Below are 15038 nucleotides of genomic sequence, written 5' to 3'. Positions count from 1 at the left end.
TAGCACTTAATATACTTCAGATGTGGTTCTAAGAACTTGATAAATATTATGCCTACCTGATGAGGTGGGTGCTATTATTATTCTCATTTTACAGATGAGAAAACTAAAGAATAGAGAGATTCTATCTTGGCGACCTGCTAAAGTCACAAGCAACTGAAGCCAGGTCTTGAACTAAGTCCTACCTGCATCTCAACCACCACATTATATTGCCTCTAAGTTTTACCAATGTCTAGTAGGGCAGAAAGTTCTATGGAGAAAAACAAACCAGGGAAGGGGGAAAGAAAGGGCTTGAGGAGTCGGGTGGAGCTTGCAATTTTATACAAGATGGTCGAGAAAGCTCCACAAAGATAGCATCCTAGTAAAGCCCTAACCACGCGGGTATCTGAAGAAAGCACATCCCAGATACAGATACCAGAGGCTGCAAAAGCCCCGAGTGGAAGCAGCCATGTGGCTGAGGGTGAGCGAGGAGGAGGACAGTCAGGTAACAGGGGTTGGAGGTAGAGCGGGACACAGATGCGGGACCTTGACGCCATTACGAGGACTTTGGCTTTGACTCAGAAGGAGGTGGAGTGCCTGGGAGCTTTAGTAATAAGGCATGGTGAGATCTGAATCGTACTGTAATAGGTGTAGTCTGGCAGTTGTGTTTAAACTAAAGGCGGGCAAAGGCAAGAGGAGGGAGAGGAGGTAGGGTATCAGTAATCTATGCAAATGACGAGTGGCTTTGGATTAAGGTGGTTGCAGTGGAGGTGATGAGAAGTGGTCCAATGCCTATTATGATCTGAAGATACAGTGAACAGCAAGATATGCTGTGAGAAAAAGAGTTGGGAATGACTTTAAGGTGCTTGGACCGAACATCCCACCCGTTTTATTTTTTATTTCTTACTCATTTTCAGACCTTTCTCTATGGGGAGGACTGAGACAGAAGAGGTACGGGGGGCAGAATATGAGGAGTTCGGCTTTGTGTTACATCTGGGATGTTAATTACCCATCCAAATGGAGATTTCAATTGGGCAACTGAACATGATGTTAAAGATTTCAGAGGAGCTGTGCAAGCAAGCTAAAAATAGAAATTTGAAATCATCGGCAGATGATGCTTGAAGCCACGAGGCTAGCTGAGAAAACCAGTGGAGTGACTATAGACAGAAAAGAGATGAGTTCCAAGGCCTGAGACTTGGGTGGCTTACCACCAACCCCCCCCCCACCCCATTAAGAGGGCACTTCTGTGTTCCAAGGTAAGAGAGACGCACACAATATTCTGGAAACCAAGAAAAGTATTTTTTTTAAGGAGAGAGGCATGATCAATTCTGACCAATGATGCTGATAGATCCTAGAGGATGAAGGCAGAGAATTGGCCATTTCGTTTTACAACACCGAGGTCCTTGAAAGGCTTCCAGACACAATTTCAGTACTGTGGTGGAGGCAAAGGCCTGATTGCAGTGGTGGGAGAGGTGTTGTGAGATCTAACTGCAGCAGTTTCAAGAGGGACCAGGAGGTGAGAAACTGGGGAGGGCAAGTCAACTCTCGTCCACGAGGGAGACAACTCTAAAAGGGAGCAGAAAAATGGGGGAGAAGCTAAAGTGTAACGTGGGTTCAAGGGGGGGGGTTGTGTTTTAAGAGGAGAAAAATCCAGAAAAGGCAGAAGAAACAGTGATGCAGGAGAGTGAAGAATCCTTCTCCAGAGGGTAGAGTGCTGTCCCTGAGTGGGGCCTCGAGGGCTGAGCCCTCCTGCTGTGGGGTATGTAACAGCAGGGGAGGTGGAAAGGAGGGCAGTAAAGGTAGAGGTTCTCTTCCAGGTGCTTCTACTTTCTCAGAGTCTTAGGAAATAGATCATTGGCAGAGAGTGACATGAGGGAGGTGAGAGAAGATTGAAGAAAGGGGAAAGAATGAAATAGACTTCAAGGAGAATTAGGACAACAAATGGACTAGGGAAATGGAAGTCTGATTGTTCAGAACCCCTTTGAGGTTAAAGAGCATGAATTTGATCTATGTCAGCAAGTTAGGCCTGGGATTCTAATGGGACTCTGAGGAAGGGATTCTAATGACTGGCCATGGCATTTTAGTTTGTTATTTTTTAATTTGGCCACAGCATTTTTTAAAATTTTTTTCTCAATATATGAAATTTATTGTCAAATTGGTTTCCATACAACACCCAGTGCTCATCCCGAAAGGTGCCCTCCTCAATACCCATCACCCACCTTCCCCTCCCTCCTACCCCCCATCAGCCCTCAGTTTGTTCTCAGTTTTTAAGAGTCTCTTATGCTTTGGCTCTCTCCCACTCTAACCTCTTTTTCTTTTTCCTTCCCCTCCCCCATGGTCTTAAGTTTCTCAGGATCCACATAAGAGTGAAAACATATGGCATCTGTCTTTCTCTGTATGACTTATTTCACTTAGCATCACACTCTCCAGTTTCATCCACACTGCTACAAAAGGCCATATTTCATTCTTTCTCATTGCCATGTAGTACTCCATTGTGTATATAAACCACAACTTCTTTATCCATTCATCGGTTGATGGACATTTAGGCTCTTTCCATAATTTGGCTTTTGTTGAGAGTGCTGCTATAAACATTGGGGTACAAGTGCCCCTATGCATCAGCACTCCTGTATCCCTTGGGTAAATTCCTAGCAGTGTTATTGCTGGGTCATAGGGTAGGTCTATTTTTAATTTTTTGAGGAACCTCCACACTGTTTTCCAGAGTGGCTGCACCACTTTGCATTCCCACCAACAGTGCAAGAGGGTTCCCGTTTCTCCACATCCTCTCCAGCATCTATAGTCTCCTGATTTGTTCATTTTGGCCACTCTGATTGGTGTGAGGTGATATCTGAGTGTGGTTTTGATTTGTATTTCCCTGATGAGGAGCGACGTTGAGCATCTTTTCATGTGCCTGTTGGCCATCGGCCACAGCATTTTAAATGGGTGAGAAGTGCCAGGATGGCAAGAGGGAGAAGAAGTGCAGAGATGATAGGCTCGACAGACTGCAGGGGCTGGGGTGTGATTACAGTCAGGGCACTGGACACACTGAGCTTCCCGGATTGGAGGTGGTGATTCGAAACTGGGGGGATGCTTGAAACTGAAGTTCTGGGAGAGGCACAGTTACCTGGAATGGCAAGATCTAGATGTGGCCGCAGGAGTGAGTAGCTGAGTAGGGTGTGTTTTATCAAAGACTGTTTTTGGTTCAGTAGTCACACTTTTCTCACGTTTTCAATCCTGTCCCAGTTGAAGCCACCTCAGTAAATTGTCCAAAATTTTATTTTATTCTCAAATGAAACTGAATGAAGTCTTTGTTCACTGGCAGCCCCGAGGCCATGGATGACCCATTGTGACTCATAGATGCCCTGGCCCTCTGCATCCTGCACACAGACACATGACTAGGACATTTGATGAGACTCCCTGATAGGAAAGGAGGGGTTTGAATCCCAAATGAACATGAACATACATACTTGGGGTTGATGAAGTGTACTTGAGTAATTTCTGTAAAGCCAGTGTTTTAAGAAGGGATATTTTATTTATTCTATGCAGATTACTGTATTTCCCTTTGTGGTTGTCCTGTGGATTCTACAAATGGGCCTTCTTTTAAGTACACCTCATGAAGCAAAGAAATTGAAAACCATGTACCCAGAAAACCCAAATCGGAACCCTTAATTTCAATGATTTTTTTTCAACAATTGGGTTAACTGAAAAAAAAACAAAAAACAATTCCACAAGAATATAAGCTCATATCAATTATCTCACTGAAACAAAAATTTAAAAGACAAAGAACTATCCAAAATTTCCAAGTGAGGTCAAAGGGTGAGTAAAAATTTGGCTTGCATTGTCTGTGTTAACTATAGTGTAGAGTAAAAATAATGGTTAAGAAAGAACAGGATTCTTCTTTAAGAAGGATTGTAATAATCATGCTTTAGACAGCTTGTGTGCCAGAGAGAGCATCTAACTTGTTAAATGAAGGCATGAATGCCTTAGTCTGGAAAATGAAATGCCATACTTCAGGAAAATCTGTTAGCAGGGGTTTAGTTAGCCAGAAACCATATCCAACCCCAACATCTTCTTTCCTGAACTTTCTATTTAATTGACGATTCTACATTTGCTGCTTTTATAAGAAGTGGGAAATTAAGAAGGCTCCTAACTGGCGAGAATAATTCATTTAAAAAATCTTCATGATGATATACAGGAGCTGTTCAAGGACGTTTTCCTTTTGCTCATTTTAATGGCCTGAGATAATAGACCAACATGAAGGGCTGTCCTCTGGTGCCAGTGAAAGCACAGCAGAAGAGGATAAGGTAGGAACCAGGGCCTCCCCCACTAGGAGATGAATGCCTCTGGACGCCATGGTGGGTTTGCAAAGGGATTTGTCAGGACGGTGGACGCTGTGACTCGGGCTGTGCCCGACCTCAGTGGGGTTGAGGAACCCTCCGAGTGCATTAGAGGTCTGTTTTGAGGTAAACTTTGAAGAAGTGAACAAACACTTGCCTATTTCTGTAAGCCTATGCTTTGGAAGCAAATTCTGAATTGCTTAAAAAAAATTCTCTTAAAAAAAAAAAAAAAATTGGTGGCTAAAGTTTGATCTGGCCAAAGAAATGTAGGGCCATTATAGGCTGACCCAACGATAATCTTCCCACATTTTCTTTCAAATGAATGACTCCCAACAGCAACTTTGTTTTACAAGTCTAAGGAAAACTTCAAGTGGATTTTCAGCTACCCAGCCAATTGTTCTAATTATTTTAATTCTAGGACATGGAATTTATTCTCAAATTGGTGGTGGTGGTGGTGGTGTGTGTGTGAGTGAGACTGTGTGAGTGAGAGAGAGAAGGGGGAGGGGAGCAGAGCGGAAAGGGATTTTTAAGAGCATGTTACTGCCAGTTCAATCTGAAGATGTATGTTTTAGGAGAGGCCTAGCACTAGCTTCCTTCTTAAGGAGGGACAGATTCATGCCTACAAAAGGAACACTAATGACCTGGAACACTAAAAGCACATTCTCAGGACATGCTGAGGTAACCAGTTTAAACTTGCCAAAGGATGCTTTTCCACTTGGCTCACAGCTATTCATTCATATTGGTTTTGACCTTCCCACTTGTTTTATTTTTAATTCCTCATTCATTTTCAGGCCTTTCCGTATAGGGTTAGCAAGAAACTAATTCCAGAGCTGGCATTTGTGACGCTGAACTAGAAGATTAAATCAGGTTTTAGAAATCTTGTTTTCTCCTGTTTGCCCCATGTCCAGCTTGAGAACACTTCAAATATTAATAATTTAATTACAGAAAGTGGTAAGTTTTAAAGAAATCAGTTGGGGGGCAATTGGCTTTACACTAGGTTTCAGTGGTTCTTGGTAAAAACGAAACCATTCATTCAAGCAAAGATTACGCTAGAAGAGTTACTTGAGGGGAAAAAAAACCAAATCTCCCACATAGAAGAATTCAAATAATTTATGTAGGTATCCTGCCGCAAGGAGGTGAAGTTAACTCTCACTCCTTAACTGTGGGCAGCATGTGGTAATTTCCTTCCAAAGAGCACAGTATGGCAAGGGGGTAAAGAGTGACTTTATGGTGGAGAAATTTGGCAAAACTGCCTCAGCCAAGTGAGGTCAATATCAACAGGGATGTCATGCTGATAGCATGTACCCTTGGCACAATGAAATGAAAATGGCACTTTCCTTAGTGGTCTTCCTCCCCCAAACCCACATCCCCAGTCTAATCATGAGAAAAATATCAGACAAATCCCAATTGAGGGACAGCCTACAAATCACATGACCTGTACTCAAAACTAACAAGGTCATCAAAAACATGGAATGTCTGAAAAGTTGTCGAAGGCAAGAAGAGCCAAAGGAGACGTGACAACTAAGTGTAATGTGGTGTCCTGGATGTGATCCTGGAATAGAAAAAGGATATTATGTTAAAAACAACAACAACAAAAAAAACTAAGGAAATCTGTAAGATACAGTCTTTAGTTAATAGTAACATATCAACATTGCTGTATTACAAATAGAGCATCCTAACGTAAGATATAATCAGGGAAACTGAACATGGGGTATATGGGTATTCTCTATACTATATATTCAATTTTTCTATAAATCTTTAGCTTTTCTAAAAAATAAAATCCGTTTTAAAAATCTACTTGAATGAAAGGTAAACACCCTGCTCTCACACAATCTGATGCAGAAAGTCTAATCACAAATTGGGCAGTCCTGGGCCGTCAGAGCCCTATAAATATGGACTCCACCATTCCGGCAATGCTGTGAAGAGAAGTATGTTCCCAAGATCCCAGCTTCCCCATTTTGGACCCTTTCCCCTCAAAGATAAAAGCTAATACTAACATAGCATTGTGCTAAGTTTCTAGCTCATTAATTGCCTTTTACCTTCACAGCAGCCAACACTAGGAAGTAGGTGGGTGCTATCATTCTTTCATCCATGCAGAAAAGGACACCTAGAGAATTAAAAGACCCAAGCTCACCCTGCCTGTAAGGGTAGAGCTGGGATAAAAATCCAGACTGTCTGGGCCCGGAGTCAGGGTTCTTGTAACCTCTATCATCACCCCCCACTTGACTTCTCCTTTTCCAGGCACTCAGGGGCTCCTACTCTCTTCAACAGGAATTATTCTTAGTTTATAAAGGGCCAAATTTATGATGACCCATGGTGTCAGCTGTACTATGTAGACTCAACAGAGAAATAATTGAGGTGGGGGCAGTGCTGTGAGCAGGATGGGAAAGCCCCACTCTCTGAAGTAACGCCTGGTTTCCAATTACAACATTGGCCCTGCTCCCACGCTCAGATCCCCACAGGGACTTGCAGTGATACTGAATCCCATCCTATAGTCTGTTCTAACCTTAAACCTAAGGGTTGTACCCATCTGATGTCTTGGAAACAATCCAGCCTTCGGGCATTTTCAAGTGGTTTCTATAATGAGCACTAGGAAACCCACAGGTGTGCCTAAATGAGGATTTGTAAAGCTGAACATATTTTCCCAACCCTATATTTCAGGAAGGTTGACTCCCTTTTATTTACAAAATAAGATAAAATTGCATGTGCCAGCCCAAATGAAGAGAAGTAGATTCCCTTTCATGTTTGCAAAAGATGTACATAAGACTTTGAGAAAGTAATTTGAAACAGCAGCTCCTCAAACTCTGCCCTTTTCCATAAATTTCCTTAAATGGTCGTAAAGTTCACAACTTAATAAAGACCCTTGAAAAGGCTAGTCAAAGAATAGACCCATTCAGTAACTTCATAAATATAGGGGGCTAAAAGTAAAATATTCCATCACGACTTCCTGCTAGAAAAGTCAAAGCTGGTTTAGATCACTTGGAGGGGAGACGGCTCCAGTGGAGCACGCCGTTTGTTTTATGAGCTCCCTGGGGCATGGGGTGGCAAAAAGGCTTCTCTTTTTCCCCTTGGGTTATCTGTTTTCTGATAAAAAAAAAAAAAAAACAGTACATGTGTTGCTCCTATCCTAATAGAAATAAACAAGAAAAGCTACACATATACTGTGTGTGTGTGTGTGTGTGTGTGTGTGTGTGTGTGTGTGTGTGTGTGTGTAAGAAAGTTCAGATTGTTGTTTTGCCAGGAAATTGCTTACCTGGAAAATCATGATATGAGCATGCTTAGGAATGGTTCTTCCTGTGACTGACCAGGCATTGCAGAGCAGGGCCCTGGTTTGAGGAAGATTTCTTCTAGGACTGCAGCAGGACTCTGGGGGACTCCATGTTACCACCGCTGTTGGGTTGGAGATTCGGCAGAGGGCCTGAGTCGTCTGGTTTCACAGAACCAACAAATAACTTGCAGACAATTCAGAAAAACAAAACAAAACATGCCACCAAGGTTGGAACACAGATCAATGTAAGGAACGGATACCCATCAATCTGGAAGAAAAGAATGAGGGTAAGTTCGTGAACTTCCAAAACTAAGGCTTTTGTTCTGAAGCTGGTGTGTTCATTTCTTTTTCAGCTCTGCTCAGGAAAGCAGGGGTGGGGGGGAATCAACTTAGGTTGACATGTGAGGGACTTATATTGGTCCAACTGAGTCTGACTTTCTCTCCTGTAGCATCATGATTTAGGGGGTTGGAGTCAGCTCCAAAGTGGGTTCATGTTGACCCAAGCCAGGGGTTGGCAAACTTTCTGTAAAAGACCAGACTGTACATATTTGACCATTTTCAGACCCTGTGGTCTATGTTAGCACCTACTGAACTCTGCTGTTGTGGTGTACAAGTAGCAATGCATAAAATGTGGGGAAAGAGTTTGTGTTCTGATGAAACTTTCCAGAAACAGCCGGTGGGTAGAATTTGGCCCACAGCCATAGTTTGCTGACTTTGGGCCTAAGCCAATCATAGATATCCCATCCATCCCATCAGTGATTAGGGTAACCAGGCTTAAAACAACCTGCATAAAGTCCTTTCCTGGTGATAGTCACTGAGAGATAGGCATGTTACCTAAATTGGCCCAGTCAGGAAAGGGAAAGATTTTTGTCTGAAGTCTGGGGGAGAGGGTTTTGATCTCCGGCCTCCCACATGAGTAAAGAAGTATGGAATAGTGCTACCAGCAACCAGTCTACAACTGTGGGGGAGATCAACCTTCAGATGAAGTAGACTCTGGATAACGGAAGAGAAAGACAGAACTTGGATCCTTGATGGCATCACTAGACCACAGGATAATTTAACCCTATTACCCACCCAACCTCTGGATTTTCAGTTATGTGAGCCTATAAATTTGTTTACTGTCAAAGCCACTTTGAGTTGGGATTTCTGTTACTTGCAGCTAAATGCATCCTATCAGATGGAACATTTTAAAATAAGTTTATGACTTTCAAAGGTGCAAATGCTGACAAGAGTTACAGAAGCTGCTTCTGTAAAATTTCCTCTCATTAAAAATAAATGCGAAAAATAGGAAATTAAATGGCTCTTTTTAATTACCTAGATTGGTGAGAATAATGAAAATGATCTAAGGCCTTAGGCCTTAATGAAAAGAGTTTATCAAAAACAATAACAAATAACCACTTGTAAAATGTAAAAAAAAAAAAAAATTACTTTTTAGAAGAAGCATCTCATTTAGAAGTTTAATGTTCTTTATGCCATTCTTATTATAGTTTATAGGCCACTGTTTTATATTCATTTTAGTCTTAGTTGTACGAATTTATAGCTTTGGTGGCCTGCACAATTACTTTAATAAAATAAGGGAACTTGAGTTTTAGAATTGCTTTTCTTCCAAGCAGGTCCAACCTGTATAGTATTAACTTAGTCATCTTCCTAACATTGCTAAGGGGTAATTTAGATTAGATAATGTCCCTCATCATATTAATATTTGAGCTGTGATATAGAAAGGCAAGTCAATTCGGTCTTGCAAAGATCAATACTAAACATGCATTACTCATTCATTAAAAAAAGATGTTACTGAAGGCTTGCAAAGAGCCAGACAGTGAGTATTTTAGGCCTTTTTATGACATAAAGTTGCGACTGTCCTGGAGCTTATGTTCTGGAGGGAAATACAGAGAACAAATTCGTATGTCTGATGGGAGGTGGTAAGAGATGGTAAGGCAACACAGAAAGCAAAGTAAGGAGTCGATGCTGATTGGGCAGAGTTGGGTGATGGTATCTGATCATGGTCATTTTCAACCTCAGGTGGGACGGGCTCTGAGGCAGAGCACACTTCCTTGTTTGAGCAACAGCAGAGGGCCAGTGGGGTTGGAGCAGAATGAATCAGAGAGACGGGTGGGGCGTGTCGTGTATGACCTTACAGGCCCCACAACAACGCTGACTTTTATCCTGAGAAAGACGGGAATTGTTGAGAGGGTCACTAGCCTACAGATTCTCTGACAAACCTAAATATTCCCAGCAATATCAAGACAGCAGAACTGATGAATTCTTGTTATTCATTAAGCTGATTTATAGCCTTAATAAGTAGTTGAGTAGCCATTCATTACATAGAGTGAAGGGATTAGTTCATTGTTCTTTCCCAGTGCAATTCGTTCTACCAGGACAAGGCTTTGAAACTGTACTTCATGATCATATTGCTCCTTTGGTTCCCTTCGTGCCCAGAAACTTTAATAGTTTCTGTAGCACCTGTCTTACCCTTTCCCATAGGTTATGTAGAGCGGAGTTATAGGATTGATCAAGTGCCCACCATCACGTCTGGCTCAGAGTAGCTGCTCCAAGAAACGCATCGAACAACTAAGCAAAAGAATGAGCACAACAAAATACTGTGAAAAAAGATTCTCTATAAAAATTATCCCAATAGGGGCACCTGGGTAGCTCAGTCAGTTGAGCATCTGACTTCGGCTCAGGTCATGATCTCACTGTCTGTGAGTTTGAGCCCTGCATCAGGCTCTGTGCTGACAGCTCAGAGCCTGGAGCCTGCTTCGGATTCTGTGTCTCCCTCTCTCTCTGCCCCTCCCCACTTGTGCTGTATCTCTGTCTCAAAATTAAACGTTAACAAATTTTTTTTTAAATTATCTCAATGAAATAAAGCTGTCAGACTTTAATATTAAGAATTTAGCCTAGGGTCACTGAAAAGACAGATTACAAGCACTTCTTTCCTCTTTCTCATGTCATATTATTTTCTTTAAAAAGATCAAATCATAAAATAAAAATCTGCCTTGTGATGACAGTTCCTGAAGATAAATTCCATTTGTAGGTGATTACAACACCTAAGTTTTCAAGCGTGTTCTGGGAAAGCAATTTAGTATTTGTAAAATGTCAGAAAAAATGTATTCTAAGTATTTTGCTTCTCATAAAATACCCTTCAAACAAAACAATGTGAATACTTTGCAATAAATGAGGAAATGGAAAAAAAAAATGTGCAACTTCCAAATTTTAGGCACAAGAAGGTGAAACTAAAAGTCAGAGCAAGGAACTTGTATCCCATTTCCAGGCATCTGGTTTACAAGAATTTATAATGTAAAAATGATATTTGTCAATAGAAATGCAGGGTCAGAAAATTTTAAATTTTTAATGTTTATTTACTTTTGAGACAATGTGAGAGACAGAGTGTAAACAGTGGAGGGGCAGACAGAGGGAGACACTGAATCTGAAGCAGCCTCCAGGCTCCCAAGCTGTCAGCACGGAGCCTGACACAGGGCTCAAACCCACAAACCGTGAGATCATGACCTGAGCCTAAGTCGGACGCTCAACCGACTGAGCCACTCAGGTGTTCCAGGGTCAGAAAATTTTAGATAACACAGAAGAAAATTTCTGCTGGCTAAAACTTTAATAGTTAAGCAATAAGTTATTATTTACTTTCAAAAAAATTTTTTCCCATCAGAAGTCATTTTATCTACTCACTTAGTTACAAGTGACCACTGTGAAGAAGGTACTTGGTGAGATGTCCATTGAAAAAGGAGGGGCAGGGGCGCCTGGGTGGCTCAGTCGGTTAAGCCTCCAACTTCGGCTCAGGTCATGATCTCACGGTGAGTTTGAGCCCCACGTGCGGTTCTGTGCTGACAGCTTAGAGCCTGGAGCCTGTTTCAGATTCTGTGTCTCCTTCTCCCTCTGCCCCTACTCCACTTGTGCGTGTGCTCTCGCTCTCAAAAAATAAACGTTAAAAAAAGTCTTTTTTAAAGGAGGGGCAGAGAAGGCCTTAGACCAGTGCCTCTAGCCACATGTGGTTATTTACATCTAAATAAAATTACATAAAAAATTTAAGCTCCACATTTGCACAAACAACATTTCAAATGCTCAATAGACATGTGGTTAGTGGCTATCCCCCTAGGAAGCACAAAAACAGAACGTTTCCATCACTGCAGAAATTTCCACTGGGCAGCACTGCCTTAAGAAGTACAGACGGGCAGTCAAGCTGATAGAATCTTTAGGGGCGCCTGGGTGGTTCAGTTGGTTAAGCATCTGACTTCAACTGAGGTCATGATCTCCCAGTTCATGAGTTCAAGCTCTGCGTCGGGCTCTCTGCTATCAGCATAGAGTCCGCTTCTGATTCTCTGTCCTCCTCTCTCTACCCCTCCTTCGCTCTCTCTCTCAAAAATAAGTAAACATAGGGGCGCCTGGGTGGCTCAGTCGGTTAAGTGGCCGACTTCGGCTCAGGTCATGATCTTGCGGTCTGTGAGTTCGAGCCCTACATTGGGCTCTGTGCTGACAGCTCAGAGCCTGGAGCCTGTTTCAGATTCTGTGTCTCCCTCTCTCTCTGCCCCTCCCCTGTTCATGCTCTGTCTCTGTCTCAAAAATAAACGTTAAAAAAATTAAAAAAAAATAAGTAAACATAAAAAACAAAGAATCTTTAATGAAGGTGGGCAAGGAACCTATTTTGGACAAGGAATAATGGATTCTGGGAAAAGGACACCTGATGACACTAGGATGGCTCTTCGGGAGCACAAATGAATTTAAAGACAAGATAGAGGGGCACCTGGGTGGCTCATTTGTCAAACATCTGACTTCAGCTCAGGTCATGATCTCACAGTTGGTGAGTTCAAATCCCACATTGGCTGAGCAGAAGCCCCACTTTGGATGAGCATGAACCCCACTTTGGGCAAAAACATGAGCCCCTGGTGAACCCTGCTTCTCTCACTCTCCATCTCTCTCCCCCTCCCTCCCTCCCTCCCTCTCTCCCTCTATACCCCTCGTTCGATTCTCTCTCTGCCCCTTGATCACTTGTGTCCTCTCCACTTAAAAAAAAAAAAAAGAAACATCAATAGTTTGTGTGGATGTTCAAGAAAGTTACAAAACTTACACACCAGACATTTTAAACTCCTGTCACCTTAGAAGCAGAGGTAATATTTTGTTATACGTAGGAAGCTTGTTTGGGGGATGGAGGAAACTGCTAGAAGTAATATCCTCCAAAGATTGGTGTGGTAAGCAAGGTTTTCTAAAATGATTGTAAATTGCCTAGAAGACATAATACATGGTTTAATCTCCCAGAAGGTATTTTGCTGAGGTTGGTGCTACACACTGAATCAGTGCAGAGAAAAGAAACTTTCTGGAAAAGTTCACAAGACCTGGAATAAGTGGAAAGGTAAAATGTGAACTTCAGTGAAAACTGGTGCTCATTATTATATTTAAAGGAAAACAATCCAAATTAGAACTAAATGAGGATATCTGAATTGCCAGCTTCACATCAAGGACAAAATCAAGAATTCATGTAGACTGATCCTTTGCTTCCCACTTCCTGCTGATGGAGCCCCTCCCCACAGACCAAGCAGGAGAAAGGTTTCCTTCCTCCGGATGCACACAAGCTGGCGTGCACAGCTTGGCCAAAGGGGCGTGTGTGGATGTCAGTGCTTTACTCCCCCTGAAGCCCACACACCTCCTCCACTAGATGTCCTGGGCGACGCATAACCCCACAAGGTGCCCTGGCCGGGCCGTCCACCCAAACTCTACACCACCAGTGTGCAGGCTGCGGGGTTTCCAAACGTAAGAAGTGTCACAACTTGGTCTCTGTGAACACACACACAGGAACGCTTGGCGACATTCTAAGGAGAGCCACCAAAATCATCACGAGGACAGGATACTAGAGGAGTCTAAAAATAGATCTTTCAGCTAAAAAGGGAAGTGGACCTATAGATCAAGCTTACAAACTCATAAGGGATTGGGGAATGGTTGAAATATACTTTTGTCTAACAAAGCCTAAAGTATTAGAACCGAGGACAACGAAGAGGTTCTTTTAATGAAATAAAGTCAATTTTATATAGCAGATCAAAAACTTCTAGAAAATACAGCTGTTTAAAAGAGTTGGTTAATTTCATGGAGAATAATTCTATAATATGTTAAGAAAATATGAGGATATTTTGGATCGTTTTCCTAAACATTTAAGTTAGTGTCATTGGAAGCAACCCACTTTCAAAATATCCAATGGTGCTCCTATGAGGTGCAGCCTAGGTCTGTGTAAGGGGACACTGATCGGAATCAGCAGGGTACTGTAAACGGTACAGGTTATTACTCTTTGGGTTCTGTGTTCCAGTGGGAAAACCAGCATTATGGTTGACTGGTCAGACAAGATCGGATTCTGAAAGGAAGCTCATTAAATTAATTTTTATTAGTATAAATGTATAAAGTTAATAAGAATTCTTCAGCAAATTTCAACAGGAAAGATTAGAGTGCAGATAACATTGAGACAGTTACTGCCAAGATGGGTTTTGTAATCAGGCCCTGAAGGGTCAGAAGATTTAGAGTGGCCCTTTCCTTAGAAAGTATTGAAGATTGAAACCCAAAACACAAACCGACTAAAAGCCCCAAAATTTTACTCAAAAGATTTTTTTATTAAATAATTAAAATATCAGAAGATATTTTATTAAGATTCAATTCCAGTAAAGTTAACACACAGTGTTATATTAATTTCGGTAGACAATGTAGTAATTCAACAATTCTATTCCACAGAGTTTTCTACCTAGAGTTCAATATAGATTCATGTGTGTGCGCATGCGTGTAGAATTTTTAGCATAGATGTAATAATCCATGTTATGTTTACCTAAGACGCATTAAATGTATTTGTTTCTTCATAAACAATTCTGCCAAACCAAGTAGCCATATTCTTGCTTTGGCTGAGATGTTCTAAATTACTTCCAAAGGTTATGTGAACAGAGGACTCTGAGATAAGAAAGTAGCAAAGGCATTAGCAACCTTAATAAAGCAATTGCTTTGCTGTGTATTCATACAATAAAAAGCAGAAAATTGAAACTATTGTCTGAATAACTCAGATCTACAATGTATTCGCCTAAAATGGATAGATAACGGAGGGAAATGTGTCATTTTGGTTTAAATGGTCTGAAACAGTGCATTAATTCTCCTACTTAATCTAAGTAGACATATTGAGGCTGTGGGAAATTTTTAGGCTAGTGAGGAGTGTCTCTGGATTTTTCAGTGATTATTGGTAGCTGTCTCCATAATTGCAATGATCTGACAGTTGCACCTTGTAACCAAAGTCTAATCCAATCCACAGGCTTCCTGCAAAAGACCCACCCAGGAATGTTTGGGGATTTCTGTGTAACCTGGAGATAGCTACTAAATTCTGGAACTCTTTAAGACTGCTCAGACTCTTTACACTATGCTGAAAATAATTTCCAACTATTCTAAGGAGTTACTAGGTTACTTAATAAAGGAGCTTTTATACCTGGATTAAG

This window comes from Neofelis nebulosa, chromosome 15 (assembly GCF_028018385.1).
Source record: "Neofelis nebulosa isolate mNeoNeb1 chromosome 15, mNeoNeb1.pri, whole genome shotgun sequence".
In the NCBI taxonomy this organism is placed as follows: domain Eukaryota; kingdom Metazoa; phylum Chordata; class Mammalia; order Carnivora; family Felidae; genus Neofelis; species Neofelis nebulosa.
This window is presented reverse-complemented; position numbering follows the sequence as displayed.